This window comes from Ruditapes philippinarum, unplaced genomic scaffold (genome assembly GCF_026571515.1).
Source record: "Ruditapes philippinarum isolate M1 unplaced genomic scaffold, ASM2657151v2 ctg65_1_1_1_1, whole genome shotgun sequence".
Lineage (NCBI taxonomy): Eukaryota > Metazoa > Mollusca > Bivalvia > Venerida > Veneridae > Ruditapes > Ruditapes philippinarum.
In genome coordinates this window covers 42610-68589 of record NW_026866493.1, presented here as the reverse complement: position 1 = coordinate 68589, position 25980 = coordinate 42610, and the positions used below count along the sequence as shown (strand labels likewise).

The 25980-nt window shown below is 31.5% G+C and overlaps 1 protein-coding gene across 3 annotated transcripts in view; it reads left to right on the top strand.

Annotated features, from left to right (window-relative positions):
- Positions 1 to 24607: 24607 nt before the first annotated feature.
- The window catches only part of LOC132732643 (uncharacterized), a 33955-nt gene continuing 32582 nt past the window's right edge, over positions 24608 to 25980 (top strand). For 2 of the 3 annotated variants that reach the window (XR_009626077.1, XM_060719116.1), the window contains exon 1: positions 24608 to 24670. The gene's annotated coding sequence lies outside the window, so the exon portion shown is untranslated. The remainder of the gene's footprint in view (positions 24671 to 25980) is intronic. The other variant, XM_060719117.1, reaches the window with a different exon arrangement.

Sequence of the window (25980 nt, the reverse complement as noted above, 5' to 3'; positions counted from 1 at the left end):
AACATATTGCGAGTGTTTACTATCAGTTGCAGCATATTCACATTTAAAAGTGCAACGCATGAGACATGAAAACACAAACATGACGGTCAACTAACTACATGTACTAGTACTTGATTATTGAATTCAAATGTGATTTTGTGTAAATCCAAAACTGAAATATTTAAAATGCATATTGTTAAGCACTATATACAGCCACCTTAATCACGGATTTGTATTGTTACATATCAGATACTATTTTTACGCAATGCCTATCGTCCAGTCCGCTAAAAACGGCAGCAACAACTGAAACACTTTAACAATTTGTCGTCATTCAATACCTATGTTGATCATCATAAACATGTACAGTCAATAACATATTCAGAAAAATTTCTTTTCATTGATTTCATTTATTTATATATATATATATTTGCGTTGTTATACGACACCCGTAATGTTTTATATTAATCGGATGTTTCATTTAGTAAGGGGTTAACAGACGGAATCGAAGGAATTGAAGGTGGTAATCGTTCATCTAAATAAATAATGACCCGAGAACTTCAGCCCGAGGGTCATTATTAATTCAGGGCCGATGATTACTTTTCTGTCCGTCTCTATCGTAAATTCATATCTTTAATACACTTGTTGATAGATAAAATGGTTAATTTTTTTTTTTTTTTTTTTTTTTTTTTTTCAGTTTCGGGCTGGGTGCCCGAAGTTAAGGGTTAACTCGATTTATTTTCCCCGTCTTTGACATGATAGGGGTCGAGGAGCATCCTCCTATCAGCCTTACAATAATACAAGTATATATATTTGATTTCTTACAAAATAAGAATCATTATAGATAATGTGAAAAATATACAATTCGCAAACGTATCATTTACTTGTCCGAAAAGCGAAAAATGACAAGGTTGAAAAGCGAGTTAACTCTTTATGAATTAAATCTATAATTTCACTTAAGTTGCTTCCCATATATTAAAGGTAATATTCATACAAATTACAAATATTTTAAAAATTCTGTCACTGAATCGTTTTTATTTCTACATTTGTATTCAAATTGGTATTTTATATCATTGAACAAATTTCTTAACAAAATAGGTATTGGTTGATATAAATAATTATGCTTACAATTGTTACGATATTTCCATATTGCCCATTTGGTTTCGAATATAACAGTATTGATCAATTTATCATTCATTGCGTGTTCAAAAGATCCAAAAAGTGCAGTAGATTGGAAATTTGAAAAATCATTTTCCAAAATTTTAGCGGACTTAAGTTTTTGAATTACATATGTCCAAACATTCTTAGAAAAATCACATTCCCAGAAGAGATGAAACAGAGTTTCTCTGTGAGATTTACATATACAACATTTACCGTCAGATAAATTCATAAGAGACAGCTTGTGTTCTGTATAAATAACATTGTGTAAAAATTTCCACTGAAATTGTACAGCTTTGCATGAAGAAAAAGAATCATAAACGTGGCACCATATTTTACTCCATGGTAACTCCATATTAAGTAGGGTTTCCCATTTACTTTCACTTTTTAATTTACCAGTCTTTTGATTCCATATATGAGATATTTGTTTTATTTTAATATTTTCAGGCAATATTTTTGTTTGCGTCTTGCTCGTTAAGACAATATCATCTAAGTGAGTGTAATTCGACACTGTTTCATAATGATGTTCTTTTAAAGCAGTTATATACATTTTAGGAATGCTCGATTTGAGAATATGCCATTCGGCAATCCAGTTTCGCTTACATTTTAATTTCCTTAAAAGAGTGTCTATGCTAATAAAATTATTATTTTCAAAGTCCCAAATATCTTTTAAAAACAATAGATTACTTTTTACAAATGAATTGAAGCAAAGTGTTTTCTTGCGAAAACGAATTTCAGTGTTACAAAAAAGAAATATATCTTTTACATCGGACAGAGACTTTGGCTTAAACTTCGCTTTAAACCGACACCAATTTTCGAGAGCGGAGTTGTAAAACGTACTTATGTTCAATTTGAAAGGTAAATTTTCTAATGAAGAACATTTACACAGAAAATAATCAATTTTATTTTCTCCATTAGTATCATATTTTTGTAAAAAATATTTTCCTATTGCGTTCCAGTTCTGTATGTCAGAGTGTAAAATTTTGTATATTGTTTTAACATCCAAACTGGCTTGAATATTTGAAATATTACAATAGTTAAGACCTCCGTCTTTCAGGTCAAGGAGAATTGTGCTTTTTGAAACTAACGGTCGCTTATTGTCCCAAAGAAAATCGCTCATAATTTTTTCGATTTCTTCTAAGTATTTTGTCGGTATACCGCGCGTTTCAATTTCAAAATTAATAATAGAAACTACATATGTTTTCAGAATAAGAATTTTCCCTTTAAAAGTCAGGCCCCGAGCTTTCCATACTTGAAGACAATTTTTAATTTTGTTTATCTTTTTCATCCAAATTTCATTCGTGTCTATATTATAGCCGTGACAAATTCCTAAGGTTTTAACATAATTTCTCGTCCATTTTATATCTTTAAATTTCGGAGTCCTTTCTTTTGATTTTCCAATAAAGATGGCTGTTGTTTTATCCTTATTCATTTTGGCCCCAGAGGAAATTTCATATTCTTTTAAAGTATTAAATATTTCTGGAACTGAAGACTCATTCTCACAAAAAAATTGTGTATCGTCAACAAATTGACATACTTTTAATTCAAGCTCATAGCCATTTAACGAAGGCAATTTAATGCCGTGTATATTAATATTGTTTCTGATTGCACAAGCCATTGGTTCTGCTTGTAGGATATAGAGAAACGGCGCTATTGGACAACCTTGTTTAATAGAGCGGGAAATTTGAAAATATTCAGAAATAAACCCGTTTGTTTGTATAGCTGTTTCCGAGCCGACTAAACACATTTGAACCCATTTTCTGAAAATGGTTAATTTTAAAAATCGGAATATTTATGTCTCTAGAGAACCTTTTTATTCTACGTGTATTTTGCGTTTCACTTAAGTGTTGTTTTTTTTTTTTTTTTTTTTTTTTTTTTTTTTTTTTTTTTTTTTCTTTATATAGCAATAGTATATGGCAGTAATACAAAACTATGTTTAACTATGTTAACATTCAATCAACAACATTGCGTAACTGATGGATAATTAAATAAAAACGAGACTCTTTTTCCCTTTTGGTATCCTGTAATCAAATCAGGACAAACGATAGGTCAAGTATAGCTCAATTACGAGTATTTTGATGATATAAACGAATCGCTATTTCTTTTATTTCATTGATTATTAAATAATATGAGGTACGTGTTTTGTGTATTACTTATAAAATGTGATTTTGTGATATTATGAAACAGAAAATTGTGCATATCTTCAACAGATTCTCCAACAAATAAATATATATACAATTGTATAGATATTTCTCGTATTTAACTTATCGGAATGTCATATGTGCAAAAGTCTTCCAACTATTGACTTTAAACTGCAAATTACATGAACAACTAGGACTTTTTTTTTGCTTCGTCGGGCCCTTGTAGGTGACTTTTGTGTTGCTCTGCCTTCCTTTAAGGCATCGAGTACTTTGGTAATGGTCATTAGGCTGTACCTTTTTTACATATTTACATAATTTTTTACGTGTTTTATTTTTTTCGTCTTATGTAACCATGACCATTGTTAGAATTTCACTTTGCGGGGATTAGTTTTGTTTACACTTTCATGTCATCCAGGACCATATTGGGGCTAAGAGTGAGGTTTTGCGCGCCTAAAACCGAATTAAACTAAAAGTGGTTTAACTACCACTTACAGTTCCAAGGCGGTACCCCTTGGTGTTCCTTCACGTGGTTTTAATGTCTGTGTTGTTACTTGTTTTGTTCTCACATCCCTCCCATTTTTAACCCCTCCCCTTTTCACCTTTACAGCCCTTATTCCTTTAATTCCCATATGGGCCCGTTTAAAGTTTATATTATTTCACACATTACATGTCCCTCTCCTTTTACCGCCCTTATCTCCACTCCAGGTTTTGGTTTGGGTGCCTTCTGGGTGCCCTACTTGATGTGTTGGGGACTGCGTCCTGTGAACGTTGCCTTTGCCTTGTTGATCTTTATTCTTGTGTTTTTTACCTGACATAATATGACAATCAATAGCAGCTAAAAGTATAAAGAAGTAAAAAAGATGATTTGATATAACCTTTCGTTTAAATGTCATCAGAGTTAATAGAGGTACAAAATACGTAAGAAACTTACAACATTTCATAACATGTAATTTTGTTGTTTTGATGTTCGTCTACTATCATTTGAAGAAAATGCAGACTTTATAAAACTAGATATGACCTATGAAATAACTGTGCATGTTTGTAAGTCTAAGATAGTGGCCGAGTTCAATCTTAAGGTTGACATGAGATGATATTTGAAAAGCATTTTAGTCTCTTATTTTGTTCCTAAGAAATCGTGTTTACCAACAAAACAGAATGATGTCTTGGGTTAATAAAAACATGTTTAAGCTGACACTTGTCATGACCAGTAAGCTTTCACAATAATCTTTACCTCTCTAGGCAACAACCCGAGTACTTGCCTCTAAAGGGGATTTGCTCTGCAGAGGTTGTAATGTAAATGAAAACAATCTCATGAAGTAGTGAATTTATTGTAAGCAAATTTAATTCGACCGCCCCTTTTCGTATTAATTTTGCTTGAGAAACTTTACAAGGCGCTTAAAATGATTTTCAAGTTTCACAGACAAACGATTTATTTTTGACAATATTGTTTTATATTAAGTTTTATTATTATGTATAATTATGTATTATTTTTTCTACTCTCCTTTCAGCAGGATTCAAGTCCAGTATTATTTGTTACATAAATGTATTTACACTAAAATCTGTATGCACCCCTGAAGGAATACAATTTCTGACGGGCATTTATGTTTCGAATGAAAATATCAAAAATCATCAAATATTTGTATAGAATAAGTGACGTCTAAATTATTTTAGAAAATACACAGTGCTTAAAGTAAATAAATCTGGAAACAAAGTGATTCCTCGGAAGCATTTATCAGAACAAAATTACAAGACAATTGCAGACTCGGCTAAACTGAGTTTGTACAAAAGTTTATTTCCTTAATTAAACATTCAGGATTATTATACCCTGCAAATAATATAGAGACGTTTGAAGATGAGACGTTTTTTTTTCTTGATCAATAGCATTGACTTTTATGTTACACTTATAGCACTGGAATGAATTTCAAATGAAAACTTCTTGAATTAGTTATCTAATACATCAGATAGAACATTAGCTCTAAGCAACTTCGGTATATACATTGAGGAGAACGTGCATAAATAAGTAAATAATTGCGATAGAATGTACGACGGTTTTATCATGGGCAAGTAATTTGAATTTATATAATTCAAAATTCATTCTTTATTTATTTCCGTCTTCAATGCAGACCGTCATTAAACCAGTGTATTCTGTCTGCGAGGTCAATAATTATAATGTGTTCACGACTATACTGAACATGCATGCTTACATGTTTGTAACAATGTCACTGATGTTCAAACAAACTTCTACACACATACAGTAAATAATGCAGACTGTCTCCCTAGTTCGAGGGTAGCATTGTTGTATAATTGATGAGTACCCATTAGTCATCACGATGATTTAAGGTTTTAGAGTGGCGGTGATCTTGTAACACTAAGCAGTAATGTTAATCCGTCTTCTATGTATGGAGTTAACGTGTTTATGTTGCTATTTAAGTTTATATATTCAGACGGTGACGTACTGTGTTTAATAAGACATTCCTTTAGTCAGACATTATAACAAGAATTAATGAGAGGGTTAGCAATAAATATCAACTAAAACAAAGAATTGAAATCCGCAACAGCGAAGGACATAACAATTTCTTACATGTGAACAGTAGCACAGCCTGCATTCTAAGAGGTCCTAAAGTTTAGACCCAAAAATAGCATTATGCTATACTATTGGCATTACGATTTGTAAACAACAAAGGTGTTCATCTCATTACAAAATATTATGTGGTGTACAAGTTTTTATAATTCGAACATTATAACTTTACTATAATATAGTAGTAAAGGGTTGGACATTTATTTATGCAATTTCAAGAAAACGAATCTATGAAATGTATAGACAAGTTTAATAAAAAAACATCAATTTCTTGGTTTATCATGTATTCATTTCAAGGTCGAGTGGTCTTTGTAATGGAATATAGATCTTAGAATAGGAAATTTATATATGCCATAACTAATGAAGGGAGAGAAAACTGACATGTTACCTCTGAGTTTGCAATATATGAGTTAAATAACTTTGTTTATACAGTATGAAGAATGTCTCAATACAAAGTTGATCAGTGATAACGTGTCGTTTGATGATAGTTAAATATTCAGTGATATTGAGGGGTGATTAGACAGTTTGTTCCCTATATGCCGTCGCTACTTTAACATGTTGCAACTACTGTGTGACTGGGGACACAAAATATCATATAAACAGGACAAAAATTTATGTTTTTATCTAAGGACCATAACGGAACCAAAAATCGTTCAACCGTAAAACCCGTTAAATAAGTGCATGTGCGAAACCCATTTTTTTCTTCCACCAAGATATGCAAAGGTCCGAATCTTTTTGAAGTTTTATACAAACAACATTTCTGCCAAGTTTTAGCAGATTTGTGTGTGTGTGTGGTTTTAGGAGAGAATTCATTTGAATCAATTGGGAACGATGAACGAACAACGATATAAAAGCTTACGCTGTTACTCTGTGACAGGTGACTTAAAATAAAGTAAAGAGAATTAGAATGGTGACGTTTGTGATGATTTATGGTTACTTTTATTAGTAAATATGAATTTTTATAACCAGAAATTTACTTTGTAGAGATATAAAACATGATCTACTGAAAATTCCTGCGACCCTTCATACATATTCCAAGTTTCAAGTAAATAGCTGATGCGTACATCTCACAATTTTTTTTTCGAAAATATATCGAACATTTATTTGTTGTGTATTGTGTGCATTGGCAGTATTTACAATCAGTATGCAATTGTCGTGTTTATAAAATCAAACAAACTTCAACAGACACTGTTATAAGAATTCATATCATTAAAATCCGGTTATCTTTTGTATTTTTATTCCGCGTCGATTGTGTATATTTTATTATTTGGTTGTATTTTGTTTTTAAATGTATTGTAATTATTTGATGCATAAACATCTAATTATCTTTTTGACAATTTCTATTTGGCATTGATTAACAAAAAAATCGCATGTACGCCCAAAGTTGGTTTCTGTACTTCCCCAGTACAAGTAATATTTAACCCTGTGACGTGAAAATTGCAAATTATAACTATGTCTAAGGCAACAACTCTATCAGTAATGAATAAATCCACAGGTCAAATACTTTTCCGGCCGAGGGCCAGTCTAAAGTCAGTTTGACTTGGAAGAACTGAATATAAGAAGAGTTTTCATTGGACATTTTGAAAAAACAAAAAAACTCGATATATTTTAAAAAGGGGAAATACACTCGTTCCCCTTTTTAAGGCACTATTTTTACATTATTTTCAGCTAAAGTAATGGCATTGTTTTGTGAAAAGTAAAAGACAAACAGCTAAAGTAAGCATCCAAATTTTATTTTTTGTTTCTTTTGCAAATGTTTTTGGGGAAATCGTTCACCCGAAGAACAAAAGCTGTGTACAGAATACAACATGTTTCGATAAATAAAAAGCAAGTTTTCAGTAATAAGAGATACATTTTGCTTACGGGGGGACCATTCCCTCATCAAAATAAAAAGAAAAATTCAAAACTTATCTTAAACACATACTCTAACGTGGAACCATTCCCCCTTAAAAAAAACAGATATAACAATTTGATCAAACTAAAATGCAATAATTAAGAAATAGAAGCCATGTTACCGATAAGAGGGAACCATTCCCCCATCAAAAAAAATAAATAAACTTAAAAAATTATTAAACGTCAAAACACATTTACTAAAGTGGAACCGTTCCCCCTTAACAAAATAACAGATAAAACAATTAAATAGAATAAAATGCAATAATTTAGAATTTTAGAGCCAGGTAACCAGTAAGAGGGAACCATTCCATCATCGAAATATAAAATAAATTTCAAAACTAATCTATGACACAATTTCCAAAGTGGAACCGTTCCCCCTTAGCAAAACAGATATAAAAATTTGATAGAATAAAATGCAGCTATTTAGAAATTTAGAGCCAGGTTACCGGTATGAGGGAACCGTTCCCTCATCGAAATAGTTCAAATAAATTTCAATTCTTATCTATAACACATTTTCTAGAGTGGAACCATTCTCCCTTAACAAAACAGATATAATAATTTGATAGAATATAATGCAATAATTTAGAAATTCAGAGCCATGTTATCAGTAAGAGGGAACCGTTCGAAATAAAAAACAAATTTCAAACTTAAGTATGACACATTTTCTAAAGTGGAACCGTTCCCCCTTAACAAAACAGCTATAACAATTTCATAGAATAAAATGCAATAATTAAGAAATTTAAAGCCATGATGCTGGTAGGAGGGAACCGTTCCCTCATCAAAATAAAAAATAAATTTCAAAACTTTTCTCTTACCCATTTTCTAAAGTGGAACCGTTCCCCATTAACAAAACATATATAACAATTTGATAGAATAAAATGCAGCTATTTAGAAATTTAGAGCCAGGTTACCGGTATGAGGGAACCATTCCCTCATCAAAATAAAAAATAATTCTTTACTTTTTATTTGATGTCTTTCATTTTTAAGACAAGCATGCCTTGGGCGGTCATTTCCCTTTGCTTATAGATATGGGTCATTTGGGTCAAGGTCATCAATGTCAAAAATAGATTTTTACTCTTTCATATGTGTATTTACCTTATTCTATTAACCGATGTCTTTATACTTGGTTGGAACATAGAATTGGGGTATTCTGCTTTGAATGAAGAAAGAAGTCAGTTGTGTTAAGGTCACCAGTGCTGAAAATAGACAGATACATTTCATATTTTGTAGTAAGATAACTTTCATGGTGTTCTTCCTGTTAATTGAGATTTGGGTCAGTGGGTCAATGTCAAGGGTGCGAGTAATAGATTTAAGCACCTTTCCTTAAACAGCCTTTATTTTTATTGATGTTTTTGATACTTGAAAGGGTCATAACTTACATCGTCTGGATAAGATCACCAGCGTTACAAATTGATGTTTACTCTTTTACCTTACAGCCTTGAAGGGAGAAACAGGCAACATTTCATTTCTTCGTTGTTTTTTTATGTCCTCAATATAAATACACTAGGCCGTCACAGGGACTAAAATTTTGTCCTTAGAAAGAATAAAATAGTGGATTCCTAACTTGACCCACGTTGGTCAGGTTAGAGCGTTACGATTTCACACTAGTTGCCACAGTGAACTCTGGAAACGTTAATGAATATGTTAAATGAATGCCGTAGACTTGTTTAATCATACAATATCCTCAGTATCTGTTTTAAAAGTAACTACCAGGGTTTGTTCAGGTCACATGACTTGCTTTAAAACTACTCAGTGATTCAGTCGGCGTCTAAATTTCGTTCAACATCATATAGATATATATTATGCTTCAAACCAAAAATTTATAGAATGAATACAGTAATGCTGAGACTTTAAAATTTGTCATTTTAGCATGATGTGAGTACATTTAGATCATTTTAATAGTTTTGTCATTAATTTCCCTGAGTGTCCCTTTTAATTTATGGACATATGTCTTGCATAATTGGTAGAAAGATATTTTGCTTGGTCTTCTTTCTTTGGATAGAGTAAGGGGTCAGTGGGTCAATGTCAATAGTGCCAACAAAGGATTTTACACATTGGCTTATACAGCCTTTATAAATGACTGATTTTGTCAAATTTTGAAGGGACATGCATTGGATGGTCCCGTACTGGGAGTACAAGGTCAATGTTACTTATATTTCCACAATTACAAAACACCATGACTCTGTCAAGTTATAAAACTTTGTTTACAATTGTTTGGCAATGTTTTGTCCATAACTAAGTTTTTTGTCAATCGTCGCCAGATTCAAACTATAAAGTTCTGGCGGTCGAAATCGGTATTTAAAGTTTCGGATGTCGTAATACCCATTTTGTCTGTTGGATGGTAATACCAGTGGGTCACGACAAGGAAGGGCTTAATAAATCGGCGGTCATTTAAACTTTAAAACTAACAAAAAGATAACAGCAAAGGGAAGAGCTGTTGCGATTTGTCCATGTTTATTCAGGTGCAACTTCCGATACTGTAAACAGTGCTGCAATTTTTAAAATTCCTTTACAATATTATACACATGATAAAGTGTGGAACATATTACTCGTATGTATCGAACATCGCGCTATTAGTATCCATACATTACACGCAGATATGTCTTCATCTCAAGTGTCATGTAAAATATGTACCACTTGCAGACAGTGTCGCAGAGAAAAAGACACTAATGGTTATTTGTAATTCAAATATTTTTGACTACGTATGAAGCACATTATTGACAATTTTATCTAAAATTAGTTTAGTATGACATGTTTAAATCTGATACTTTGTTGATGCTTTATCGAGTACAAAAGTCATGTTTTATATGTGTTATTATGCTGCCCGCTGAGTGTAATCCAAAGATCTGAGTAAATATGTTTCACGAGAATTCTATTAACATCAGCTGCAAGTATATTACTTCATTTATGCCAGATACATAGATATAATGATGATTTACTTCGTTCGTAAAAATATTTACTTATAATATTAAAGCAAGCTTAAATGAACGCACTAAAAGGTATAAAGTTTAAACACAAAAATAGATTGTATGATATAGAGGATATTTGTTTAGTTTGAAAGATCGGAATATATTTCACAGAGTGAGCACCAAAAGGTTTATTTCACGAGTGTGTTGGTGATCATGAGGTGAAATATATTTCAGTCTTACACTAAACGACATTTTAATCTAATGTTTAATGAAAAGCGCGCAAAATATTATTACAATGTGACGTCATTTACGACGTCACGTCAGTAAGTTGGTTTCCAGTTCTCTGCACGCTGGTATTTCACTGACACATCGTAACGGGTTTAATTCAAAACAGTAAAAATATTACATTGATAATGTCACTGATTCAAACAGTGAAAACATCTTTTTTTTATTTCAATGACTTAATTCTATAAACCACCGAAAAGCATGTAATTAAAAACTTTAGTAAGTTATTTTGTTTGCAAAGTTTGTTCTAGTTTTAGAACAAAGTTGCCCCGTACTTCACTTCAGTGTTGTTATATTTTTCTGGTCCTTCGGGATCATTTATGCCAGCACTATTAAGTGTTGAGAATTGAGTACCGCTCAAGCCGGTACTAGGGGGCGTGAGGGATGTTGCACTTTTTCAGTATCCTTCATGTACAGACTCAATCAAACCGAGTCTGCAATTCTTATGTAATATTGTTGTGATTAATGCTTCCGAGGGATCACTTTGTTTTCAAGATTTTTAGCATATTATTGGAATAAGTTTAAGAACTTGTGAACGAATATGTGAAGTTTGCGGTAGATTTAGATATTCCAGTCTGTACCGGCAGCCTGTGTAAGGTCCTGATAATATAAACAACTGTTAAATGTATATATTACAACTAAATGTATATAATACTACAACTGATATAACTGCATGAATGTATATATGTATATTACAATAGGATATGGGTGCACAGATTATCTACTATTAAATGTAATGACAAGCAGCCGAACGGTCTATGAAAAATGCGTTTGAAGTAACAATCCATTCTTGTAACAAGACTTATTACATTTAGTTTAGAAATGATTCGAATGAAGCAGACAGATAACCGTGGTGTTCTCGGTAAACTAATAATTATCTTTCCAATCGAGATCAAAGACATGTTATTGTCTGCAGCTGAACCGAAATGTACCCAATTTATCGTCTCATCCCAACCAAATTAATCATATATTTAGGCAGACTTAGTTAATCCTATGTTCTTTTAGACAATCTCTCCTTGATACATTTATCTCAATAATCTGTCTAAGTGATATATGTAAAAAATGTCATGAAAGTAAAGATGTACTGTAATTATCAGTAATTATATATACAAATACATGTATATACGGAATATTATGCTGTAGTAGTTTTCGGATGCTTTGTATTTTGTTACGAGCAGCGTAACTTCAGAGAAGGACGAATACGTATTTTTATGCATTCAATATCATGGTTCCCGTTTTTAAATGATACGTAATACACAGCTAAAATGGGAACCAACTTGAAAAATCAGTGCGGCATTTCCATATATATAGAACCGAGTTATTGTCACTAACATAATATTATTGCGAGTGTTTACTATCAGTTGCAGCATATTCACATTTAAAAGTGCAACGCATGAGACATGAAAACACAAACATGACGGACAACTAACTTCGTGTACTAGTACTCGATTATTGAATTAAGATGTGATTTTGTGTAAATCCAAAACTAAAATATTTAAAATGCATATCACTAAACACTATATATAATCACCTAAACCACGGATGTTATATGTTATTTTGGTTTTGGAGTGATATATGTGGATATATTACCTGTTAAGATTTTATATCACCCGAGCCGTTAGGCGAGGGTGATATTTTATCTTGGCAGGTAATATATCCACATATATAACTCCAAAACCAAAATAATAATTTTATTACCCTTCCCCTGCCGAGTTTAGACGATTTTTTAAATAATCATTGCTGTTTCAAATGAAACGTCGAAATAAGATTCCCTTTAGGATACCTCTTCGTCACAACATGACGTCACATAAATACATGACGTATTTATCCCGTACCTTACAAAAGTAAACAAGAGAAAAGGAGTAGTCTATTGAACACACTTTTTTGTAATTAATATCAAGCTTTCACAAGGTCATATTTGTTTTCGATACTGATGGTTATATGTATCATAACTCTACTTTGGTAAATATTTATCATTTGACAGTTAAAAAGTGCTTTTAAATCGGAATTTACACCGCGTAAAATCGAACCGTACGCGCATCATCTCCGCGCATGTTGTTTACAACGTTGGGTACCAAACGGGGAAATTTAGTGTGTATATTACCCGCCGTCTGGCTCGGTTATATCAATTTCTTTCGGGTGATCAATATCCAATCAAAAAGGCGGAAAAAATCTGGAAGGGTAATAAATTGTTATATTTCTACCGCAATGCATGCCAGTCATCTAGTCCGCTAAAAACGGCAGCAATAACTGAAACACTTAAACAATATGTCGACGTTTACTTTGATAATCATATACCTGTACAATAACATATTCAGAAAAAAATTCTTTTCATTGATTTCATTTATTGATGTAATTATATATTTGCGTTGTAATACGAAGCCTGTGATGTTTCATATTAACCAGATAATTCTTTTAGTAAGGGGTTAATACACAGAATAGAAGAACTTGAAGGTTGTAATCGTTCATCTCAATAAATAATGGCCCGGGATTTTCAGTTTGAGTGTCATTATTAATTCAGGCCCGAATATTACTTTCCGGTCCGTCTCTATTGTATATTCAATAGCAAAAGTTCTTTTTATAGCAATAGTATATGGAAGTAATACAAACCTATGCGAAAGGTTATCTTCCAATAACATTCAATCAACACCATTGCGTAACTGATGAATAATCTAATAATAAATGAGAATTTTTCCCTGTGGGTATCCTGTAATCAAATCAGGACAAGTAATGGGTCAAGTATAGCTCAGTTACGTGTATTGTGATTATATAAACGAAACGCATTTCTTCTATTTGATTGATTATTCAATTACGTATATAGCGTACGTGTTTTGTGTATTACTAATAGAATGTGATTGTATGATTTTATGAAACTGGAAATTGTGCATATCTTATCGGAATATCATATGTGTCATAGTCTGCCAACCATTGTTTTCAAACTGCAAATTACATGAATAACTGCGACTTCACTATTTTAACTGACATAATATGACAAGCAGTAGCAGCTATAAGTAAAGAGAGAAAAAAAAAACAGATTATTTGATATAACTAGTCATTAGAGTTAATTAACATGTACAGAATACGTGAGAAACTTACAAGTTCATTTAAAACATTTCATAACAAGATATGTTGTTGTTTTGATTTTCGTCTGTTGACATCTGAAGGCAATGCAGACTTTATCAAATATCAATTACATTTCAAAGTTTGTAACTCGACGTTATCGGCCTATTTCCATCTTAAGTTGGATTTAAAAGCTTTAGAGTGTCTTATTTTCATTCAAAAGAAATTGTTTTTACAAACAGACCAGAACGATGTTTTTTGAGTTAATGAAAACGTGCTAAAGCTGACAATGGTCCAAGGTAGAACATTGAACAGTAAGTTTTCACAACAACTTTAACATATCTAGGCAATAACTCAAACCTTCAAAGGGGTGTTGCTTTGCAGAGGTTGTAATGTAAATGAAAATAATGTAATGAAGTAGTGAATTTATTGTAAGCACATTTAATTTGACCGCCCCTGTTCGTATTAATTTTGCTTGAGAAACTTTACAAGGCGCTTAAAATGATTTTCAAGTTTCACAGACAAACGATTTATTTTTGACAATATTGTTTTATATTATGTTTTATTATTATGTATAATTATGCATTATTTTTTCTACTCTCCTTTCAGAAGGATTCAAGTCCAGTATTATTTTTTACATAAATGAGCCCGACACTAAAAATCTGCATGCACCCCTGAAGGAATATAGTTTCTGACGGACATTTATGTTTCGAATGAAAATAGCAACACTCATCAAATATTTGTATAGAATAAGTGGCGTCTAAATGATATATAGAAAATACACAGTGCTTAAAGTAAATAAACTGGAAACAAAGTGATCCCTCGGAAGCATTAATCACAACAAAATTACAAGAGAATTGCAGACTCGGTTTGATTGAGTCTGTACAAAAGTTATTTTCCTTAATAAGTAGGGATTATTATACCCTGCACAATAATATAGAGACGTTTGAAGATGAAGCATTTTTTACCTGATCAATAGCATTGACTTTTATGGTACACTTACAGCACTTGAATGAATTTCAAATGAAAACTTCTTGGAGTAATTATTTAATACATCAGATAGAACATTAGCTCTAAGAAACTTCAATATATGCATTGGGGAGAACGTACATAAATAAGTAAATAATTGCGATAGGATGTACGTCGTACTGACTGAGATAACTAATTATAATGTGTGTGAATATACACGTTACTGGTTTGTAACAATGTCATTGATGTACACACATGCAGTAAATAATGCAGGCTTTGTCTCTTGTTCGAAGGTAGTCTTGTTGTAAAATTGATGAGTACTTATTTATCATCTCGATGATTTAATTGTTTAGAGTGACGGTAATCTTGTAAAACTGAGCGGTTATGTTTTATTCGTCTTCTATGTATGGAGTTTACGTGTTTATGTTGCTATTTTAGTTTATATATTCAGACGGTGACCTGCTGTGTTTAATTAGACATTCCTATATTAAGACATTATAACAAGAATTAATGAGAAGGTTATGTTACAGTTTGAAACAAGAAAAAAGTATTTAAAAATACATAAAAAATAAAACACATACATATCAAAATCTCAGACAGAATTGAATCCCCAACAGAGAAGAACACAACTATTTCTTAGTTGCTTACATGTGAGTTGCTTACATGTGAACAGCGGAACATATAACTATCGTCAGCCTGCATTTCATCCCGCAGGTCATAAAATTGAAACCCAAACACCAGAGCATTGAAATTTTTATACAACAAAGCTGTTCATCTCATTATAAGAAAATAATCGGGTGAGTCGGTTTTAACATTATACATTTTCTATAGATATGGTTATAAAAGCTTGAAAATTTACTTATGCAATTTCAAGAAAAGGCTAGACAAGTTTAATAAAAACTTCAATTTCTTTGTGTATTATATATTCATTTCAAGCTCGAGTGGTCCTTGTAATGGAATATAGATCTTAGAAGAAGAGGAACTTTATAAATGCCCCAAGTTTGTAGCATAACTAATGAAGGGAGAAGACACTGACATGTAACCCCTGAGTTTGCAATGTCTGAGTTATATCTCTTTGTTATTTATACAGTATGAAGGAAAAGTGATCAGATGATACCTTAATTAGCAGTGGTATTGAGGGATGACTATTTGTTCCCTCTATGTCGTCGCTTCCTTAACAGCTTCTGCGTAACAGGGGACACAATATATCATTAACAGGACAAAAAGCTTTCTTTATTTAAGGGCAATAACCGACAAAAATCATTCAAACGTAAAACCCGTTAAATATGTTCATGTGCAAAACAGTTTTTTCTTCGACCCAGCTATGCAATGGTCCGAATCTTTTTTTTTTTAAGTCTTATACAGACAACATTTCTGCCATGTTTCAGCAGATTTGTGTGTCCCTCCTAAGCCTAACGCTTTCAAGTAAGTTTCAAATAAATAGCTGATGTGCTAATAAATATATTTAAGAGAAACAATCAGGATTGGACTGGACTGCACAATGTCACCACTTTATAGCCAACTCTCCCATGCTATATTTTAGCGGACATAAACGTTGCTTACAGACAGGTGGATGGACAAGTGCAATTGCATATCACGACTTAATGAAAAATGCAAATCTTCTACTAAATCAAGGGTAATAAATCTACGAATCAGAATAAATCCACAAGCACACATGCACATGCTGACAAACATTTCTGTAAAGTTTCATGACTCTCGGTCAAAGTATATACTCTTTTAAATAATAACATGTTTTAAGAATGAATATTTAAAATTCATCCAGATTGAAATAAATATAACTAGTCTTTTCATTCAGTGCAGTAAAATACAATACATGTATAAGAAAAGGAAACAAAACAGTGTTTCTAAGTTGCTTCATATCTATGTAGACAATTGGCCATTTTCATTAAAATATACTTCAAAAATAACAAAGAAAAGGTCTAAAAACAATGGCAAAAGTAAGGATCGAACTATAGTCCTCTGACATATTAGGTAATCACTTAACGGAACGTGATATTGCGGATGTGACGAGAACCAATACGTTAAGCTAATGTGACTTTTCCAAACATAAGTTAATATATACTCCATATTAATGTAAACTATACATACCCGTTTCTGTCCGAAGTGGGATCGAATATTAAAATGAGTGCTATATTGTATTCATAATTGACAAGTCAATAGAATCAGACTGTATTACTATGAAAATATTTCAATATCAATTGAAATATATTAAACAGTAGATCAAAACAGTGCGCAGAAGTTAAAAGATTTAAAAGAACCAATGAATTTCTTTCTCACATAGAAACAAATACAATTAACAAAACAACATAGAACGAGTGACCAGTGTTTATGATATTGCACGGGTGAGCTCGACAATGAACATCAATGTCGGAAATTGTAGAGTTTACCGATTCAATACCGGAAGTTAAAAATACTTTTTGTACACGGTAAAAACAAAACATATCCGAATAAAATAACGAGCTTAAATAAAACTATGGAAAGACTAATCTGCCATTAACATTCAGAGCATTGAAATTTTTATTTTGAAATAACAAAATGAAATCTCGGAATCTCATAAGCCATTATAAAATAAAATGTAAAGGATCTCTTTCATTCAATTATTCATTTATATCTTGCATTTATCACAGGCACTCATTTATTCCTTATTGTCAGGTCAACGAAAGGCAAATAACTGTCGACTGATTCCACATTATTACTCAATCGCAACTTGTCGGCCCTTTCCGTCAGTCTTCGGATAATTATGAATAATAGACAAGGACATTCCGATTGATTATCTCTCTGTGTTACAAACCCCTGCTTGGGATATAGACTTTGCGAGGATTAAAAGTGAGATAAAAATTTAAAATTGATAAAGCGATTTGTGCGTATATATATACATGTATACATACAATCTAGGTTGGACTATAGTACTGATTTTCAAATAGACTTATATTTATATTAGAAATGATCTTAAAATTGTGTATTTGTGCTAAAGTTTAAGAAGTGAAATTTAGGAGAATCAAACACATTTCTACTCGACACAAGAATTTTTTTACTTTTTTTTTATTTTTTTATTTATTATTTTTTTATTTATTATTATTTTTATTATTTTGGCTAATCACAGGGATTGACTTCATCTAAATTTAATGCAAATATCCAAAAGCAAATTATTGTTGAGTCTTATTAAACATTTCATTTTCTTAATAAACAACATAATGCTAGTTTATAGATTGGGTTGCATACATAAAGATCCTGTAACTTAATATTTTATGGTTTTATATCATAAATATAATGCTCAAATGAAGATTTATCATTATTGTAAGTTCCAAAAGCATTTTTGTAAAGATATTACCGAATTTACATTTCATGTTAATAAAGAAATGTTATTAGAAATATATTTTCCATAAAGTTCAGGTCATTTTTTTTCAATAAGAAATGAATGCATATATTTGAATGATTACATATAATGTGAACAAATATTTTCAGTACATATTTAACATATTATTCAATGTTTGAAAATTGTTTTAGAAGCATCATTATATACATATATAAAATTTCACTGACGTGTGGCAACAACCATAATTACAACATACAGGATCTTTAAAAACATCCCACTTTCATCCAATGATTTCAAACACCTGAAGTCCCAATTGAATCTGCACTTTTTCCAGTCGCTGTCAATATTACAATACGATAGTCTGACCTGTATAGATTTTTCCATGGACTCTCTTTAGAAGAAATGACCCCTAAACCTTATGCTAAACTTATAGTTTGATATGCCTGACATATGAAAATGATCTTGCTACATGTGTATAGGGTTGACCAACCAAATTTCGTAAAACCTCATATGAAACAGTGAAAAAAATTATGTACTATAATAATTATGAAGTGTAGGTTTCTTTAGAAATCTTATAATTTTAACCATATTTTCATAAAATCACCTTAAAAAACATTCGTCTGACAATCCATAAACTATTCAGGAAGACTAATCTCATGTGCGCAGATCCAGATTTGAGCTCGAAACTCCGTTTCCCTAATGTGGATGCTCTAACAACTACGTACGGTACTTGTGTGCTTAGTTTTATTTCATTGCGATATCAATACAAAAGATAATAATTTAATAACCTGCATTGTCCATAACAACATAATTATACGACCGAATAATGTAAATTAAAAAAGGTTCAAAATAAATATAAACGTGTTGACATGGACATATTAAAGGGGAAGAACGATCTAGCAGTTTTATTGGTCTATTTGATTTTATTATTGTTTGTTTGTTTGTTTGTTTGTTTGGATTTTACGGCACGTCAACACATAAATGGCCATATCGTGCCGAATGCTTTTATAGGCGTAAAATATTATGTAAAACTTTGTAAATGACAACAAAAAAGAGTCAATTAGATCCTTGAATACAAGTTTATCTCTTTCAAATAATCGATGATGTTTTTCGATGGAATTGTATTAAATAGTTCTTTGAGTGAATTTACATTATAAAATCTATTACGGGCCTGTGAAAAATCATGACATTCAAGAAGAAAATGCTTGACAGTAAAATTTTCATTGCAAGCTACACAGAAAGGGGCATTGTCATTCGTGAGGAGATAAGAGTGGGTAACTTTAGTGTGTCCAATTCGGCATCGGAGAAGAACTTTTTGATCATGGCGGTTTGACAAAGACAGAAATGGTGACACATCAAGAGATGGGTTTATATCATGAAGTTTATTAAAGACGGCATTGTCCCAATTTGCTTTCCATTCAGATGAAACGAGTTTATTTATAGCCGTTCTAAAATCACAAGCAGGTAACAATAAGTCAGCTTTTTTGAAAATTTAATGATTGTTTAGCTAAAGCATCTACTTTTTCATTTCCTCGTATACCTACATGACTTGGAATCCAATATAATTTAACATATTTTATTTTAAGTATATCATGAAATCGTAAAAGAAGTTTCTTTATCATGATATTGTCAGATTTTTTTATTTTTAATGGATATTAAAACAGAAAGCGAGTCATAAACGAAGATTTCACAACACATGTATTAAATTCATATCACAAAGTAGTGTAGAGTTATAGGTGGTTTATATAGAGAGAAAGGTTTATTATTTAATGTGATCATCTTATGGTCTAGTTATTTTAAATTTTGAAGTTGTCCAATTTAAGTGATCTCTACCCACAGCTAGACTGGTCCCCTGCGCACTTCTAAATTATCAGCCATCTTTGATGGGAATCATAAGAGGAAAGGGGACAAGATTTCCCAAAAGCAGTCAGGAGTGAAGATTTCTGAAAAAAATAGATACCTTACATATTTCGAGCCTCATTTAACTTGGATAGTGTTGATGTTTAAAGTTGAAGACAGACAGTATATAATTCACATGTACATTGGAATCAAGAAATATGATTGATTTACTATAGAACAAAGAATACAAAAATTCATTGGGTCGAGACCTTATATGCAAGCATTTATAGATGCAAGTCTTAGGCGGCGCTCATATTTTATTATTTCATCTTTTTGCAGCACGTTATAAACAACGTGGTGATCAAATGAATATAATAAAAATGTTTTATATTTCCAGTTTATCTGAACGCAACATGCTCATGGTAAGCTATTGTGACCGTCCCATCCGTCGTCATGCGTCGTGAACAATTTCAGGAACAATTTCTATAAACAGCATCTTCTCTGAATCCATTGGATGCATGTAACCCAAACAAGAATGATGAGTGATCTTTGCGTGGTCCCCTTTCAAAATTGTGTTCAAATGGTTTCGATCTTCTTATCTGAAAGTACAAGGCCAAGAACTTTGATATTTGACATATGATGCCATCTGTAGGATCCTACCAAAGTTATATATATATAATCTTCTTATCTGAAATACATCACGAAAAACTTGCTCCTCGCGCAAGACTCAAGCAAAACAGCTTGTTATTTATAAACCTACATAACCAGGCTCAGTGGCTAGGTTTTGTTCCTTCTAATTAATAAGGCAAAAGTTATACAATTACATTTACAATGAATAAAATATCACAAAAGTATAGGCTATAGTATGAATATTTCAGTTGTGAATTTAAAGCATTATATTAATGTTAAAACATTTTTGTTTACATACAAACGTTCCGTTTTTATAATCGAGCTATGCCTTTTAACCATAGAAACTTAAATTGGAGGTGACACAAAAATATTACCGTAGATGAAAGCCATGTGATCACCGGCCCTGTTCCATCACAATATACCAAATACCTTAATTACTTATCTGTAGTAAACGTGTTTATAGGAAAACAGCAGACATGATGTATATAGAACCCTATATCTACACAGTAGATAGCGCCTCGTCAAATATAGTCTTGACAGTCGTACATGTATTCGTCCAATAGAATTGAGTATTGCACTTAAAAAAATTAAATAATATTCATATACCAGTTGTTGATCAGGTCCTGTTATATACAAGCAACAATTCATAACTGCTCAATTCTATGGCTCTCACAGTACTCATTACTGAGAATGATTAAATAGCATGTGATGCCCGACAGTGATGGTAAAATATCGAAAATAGTAATTGCACCAATTGGAGACCTCCTCATTTGAATTAAAGATGTCTTAAAATCAACACACGAACTTTTGATATTTTTAACTTATCTGTAGACTTCTTAATGTATTTTGCTGAGCTCTCCAAATATTAAAATACCTCTTTAAATATCTTAATATGTGCAGATTTGACATTATTTAAACTTTGATTTCAAGTTATCTAAAATCTAAAATTGAATATTTCACCGCGCTCAAATTGATTGAGAGAATCTGAGGCATCTTAAAATCAATTTGTTGCGCGTTATAAAACAATGGCAATATCAATTCAGTTGTTGTAAAAATAACAGCTGAAATACTCAATTTTGATAATTTTGATATCTTCAATTAAATTGTAGAAGTCTTAAATTCATGTATTGCGCGATTTATATCAATTTTTGATATCAGTAATTGACTAACAGAGCCCCCAATTATTTAAAAACTTCTTTATCACAATTTGTGCACGCTTACAATATTTGCAGATAAGAGTTTAGAGTTTATTTCATTTATTCCATAAGGCTATTCGCCCATGATTGCAATACAAGATAAATATATACATGTACAATACAAAGTGAGCATGATTTATGTGCATAATACAGCGAACAAAATTAATATTAAATCTACATAAACTTTTCATTGGAGAAGGTCAAGCATGACATAAAGGCCTCAACAGACGATAGGATTTTGAAGTACAACACCAATTAAAACTAAGATGTACAGACAAATATTAATGTGTGAAGGCTACTATTTCTTGATTTCGGAATCGTTAAGTCTAGATGTAAGGGATAGGACATGTTCTATTTTGAAAAGCTTGTCGTACAGATTTTTTTACAGACCTCCCACAATGACAAGTAACATATAACCAAATTATCTCCTGATAATGGGTGTAATGAATGAAATTCCAGAACAATTTGGGCTAAAAGGTAAACATAGTAGTAAGATGGGGTAAAAATGATGTTGAAAAACTCTTCAGGAGACCCAAAGTTGGGTAATGTTCGAATCCTAAATTATTCCGAAAATAATCATGTCACGGTATTGAATTGTTCTCTAATTAGGGGAGGGGAGGTAGTTTGTAGGCGGCCAGATAGCTTAGTCAGTAGAGCCGCAGTACGGTTTTCTGAGGGTCCCAGGTTTGAGTCTCGGTCAGGATTCACATTAAAAAAAATATATATATTTTTTAATGGAGGTGTTTCAATCATTACTAATGGGGAAAAAAGTATTTAGTGAGTAAAGTATGTAAAGGATCAATGTAAACAGATCCTTTTTAGGGGAAACCTCAGATGATTCCTACAGTGTAGACTTACCGTCTGAAGTGTTGTATAGCTTTGAAAATTGTACATTTTTTCTCTAATTAGTGATGTACAACTAAATTCTACCGTCTGTTGAGGCCTTAAGTAAGCTTAATATTCTTAATAATTTCATTTCATATCATTTAAAGTATGACTTTAATATAAATTTGTTAAGCCTAGTAATCTGAACATCATGTTCTCCTTAAATTACAATCAGAATTTGTATATATATATATATATATATATATATATATATATATATATATATATATATAATATATATTATATATATATATACATTGAGATACATGTAGTAATATATTATCTTTCTCGTAAAAAGAAAGATAACTCTTGCATGAATTTAGTACAATAATAATAATAATAACAGATATATATCTATATTTTTGAATTCGCATTTTTAATTAGATACATTGCGCTCCATACATATCAACAGAGACTTTTATTTTATGCTTTTCAGTGGATTACTGATTTATCTGTGAAAATTATTTTTGATAATTTCACTGTGAAAATTATCAAAATATAAGTTCACGCTTTTCAATGACGAAACTACTTTTTTAAGATTTTCCCCATGTAGTACCTCAATTTTATTTTTTGCTGACAATTCTGACAATGTCAGGCTGTTTAAAGAAAAAGCAAAGCTGAAATTGATAAATAACTTAAATGTCAAAAGTAATAAAAAGAAGAAAACTTACTTCTATTTATTCAAATTCCAATCACCAAATTTCGTCTCTTATTTTTTTTTTTTTTTTTTCATTTTTACAGTCTGAAAAATACATTCCTTCCCCATGCAAAACTGCTCTTGATTACATGTGGGCATATTAAAGTATCCTACGGGCAATAACTGCCGTATGCTTTATGAAAATTTGAAAAGCAATGACTGCCATCAGCCCGAAGAATAAGTAAAAAACCCAGCGTTCCTGAGCCAGCTTCCAAGTTTTCCATTTTCCTAGCTGCTTTTTGAATCTTTTCACATTTGTCAACACATTTTTTGTCTGTTACAATCCTCAAATAAGTTTTCTTTCTTTTAACAAGGTGTATGACTAACAAATCTAAATGATATCCCTCTGAATCAAACACAATTATTTTCCACCCGTGAAATACACAACTTTAAAAAAATGGCTACCGCTTACATTTAAAAAAGCCAGGTCTTATATAAATTCGCAGTAAGTAACAGAAATATGGATGGATGATTGGACTTTTTCTCCTACAAGAATTGTTTGTTTTAATTATTAAAACCAGCGATCATTCTTAATTTTTTAATAAAATGAATAATATCACCGTCATTTAACGTTGATTGCCGAACTTATTATTCAACTCAAGACATCTTGTATTTAATGAGAAATTCCGACAAAATGGGGTTCTCAATGGGGAAAACAGATTTTAATATTAACGTTAATATTATGGAAATTTCGTTTTAACTTGTTTTTAAGCATACAATAAAAAGAAAAATTGTTTGTTTTTTGTGTCAGATGTAATTTAATTTCATCTCGTGAACTTTAAAAACAGTATTCTCATACTCATAATACTTTTTTTAAAAGCCCACTCGATGAAATAAAATTTCATCTTACACACAAACAAATATCCTCTATATATTACATTTTAAATATAGCTTTGTGATATTTAATGTCATTTATGAATGCACAATTGAAGTATATTTTACACTTGAATACACTCGTTTATTTGTTTGGCGCTATCTGTTTACCCATGTTTAAACTTGTTGAATATTTGGTGGGTATAACTACAGGTTGTAAATCACGTGACTTAAAATGACATAAATGCGTAGATCTAACTGAACCAGGACAAGGAGGAAGCTAGAATAATGGATGAAATAAAAGGTTAGTTTGTTTGATTTTTTTCTATATTTTGATGTGTTTCGTCAGGTGAATTAGAAAAAAAAGTAGTTTAAACTGTGTTGTCTACAAGTATTATACACTATATAGCTATTGAAACAAGAAGTATCTTAAAAAATAGATACTCGGACGACGTAAAACTGATTTTATTTGAGTAATTTATTTCGTTGCGGTTATTGCTTAAAAAAGACAGTTATTATTTGTGCAAAATATCAGTTGATGAAGGGTCATTTAGACTTGGAAAATAAATTATAAAACATAAAATAAATAAATCTTCATTTTTTTTTTGTTTTACAATACATATATACTTTTACCTTTACAAATGTTTACCATTCTGCCACGGACGCCTTTGATGATCAATTATGTCATGCAATTTATCAATACTATCCTGTAGCAAAGATCGAATACGCCATCATGAACAAAACATAATCCTAATCGTACTCAATAGTTTCGCTTTATTCATTTTCACCCTCATGTTTATATATTTTAATGTAATGAATATCATTTTAGATGAAAGCGAAAATACATACTTGAACACATCAATAATCATATATTATCATAAACAAACACCTGAAAAGTTGAGGGTATTTGGTGTCTTTCGATATTTTCATGCACATGAGTTTCAGGATCGAAATCGTTATGAAGGGGCATACTTATAAAATGCCATTGATAACTCAGTAAAATGCACACACATGTATCCCGAGAAATACAAGATATCCGAGAAATTAAACATGAAAGTTTGATTCCGAAACTCCTTTTGATTATTATAGAATTATGACGTTTATACGTCTCAGAAAAATCCACAAACTTCCATAGCAATCAGTGACATCCCATAGCAACCCATGTTTTGCATAGCAAGCAGCTACTTTCAATTGCCACCATAGACTTTTTTAGCAACCAGTCACATTCTTTTACATCCAATTACTTCCCATAGCAACCAGTGACATTCCATAACAGCCATTGACTTTCCATAAGAAACAGTGTCCTCCATAGCAACCAGTGATTTTCCTTAGCAACTTTTGATTTCCAATGCATAATTGACTTTCCTTAGCAACCATTGACTTCCCCTAGCAACGAGTGACTTTTTAAAGCAATCACCGACTTACAAAATAACCACTGACTTTCCCTTGCAACTACTGACTTCCCATAAGAACCATTGCCTTTCCCTAGCAACAATTCATTCTTCGTAGCAAACAGTGACTTCCGTTGCAACTAGTGATTTTCCTTAGCAATAATTGACTTCCAAAGCAACCATTGACTTTACCTAGCAACCATAGCAAACAGTGACTACCATA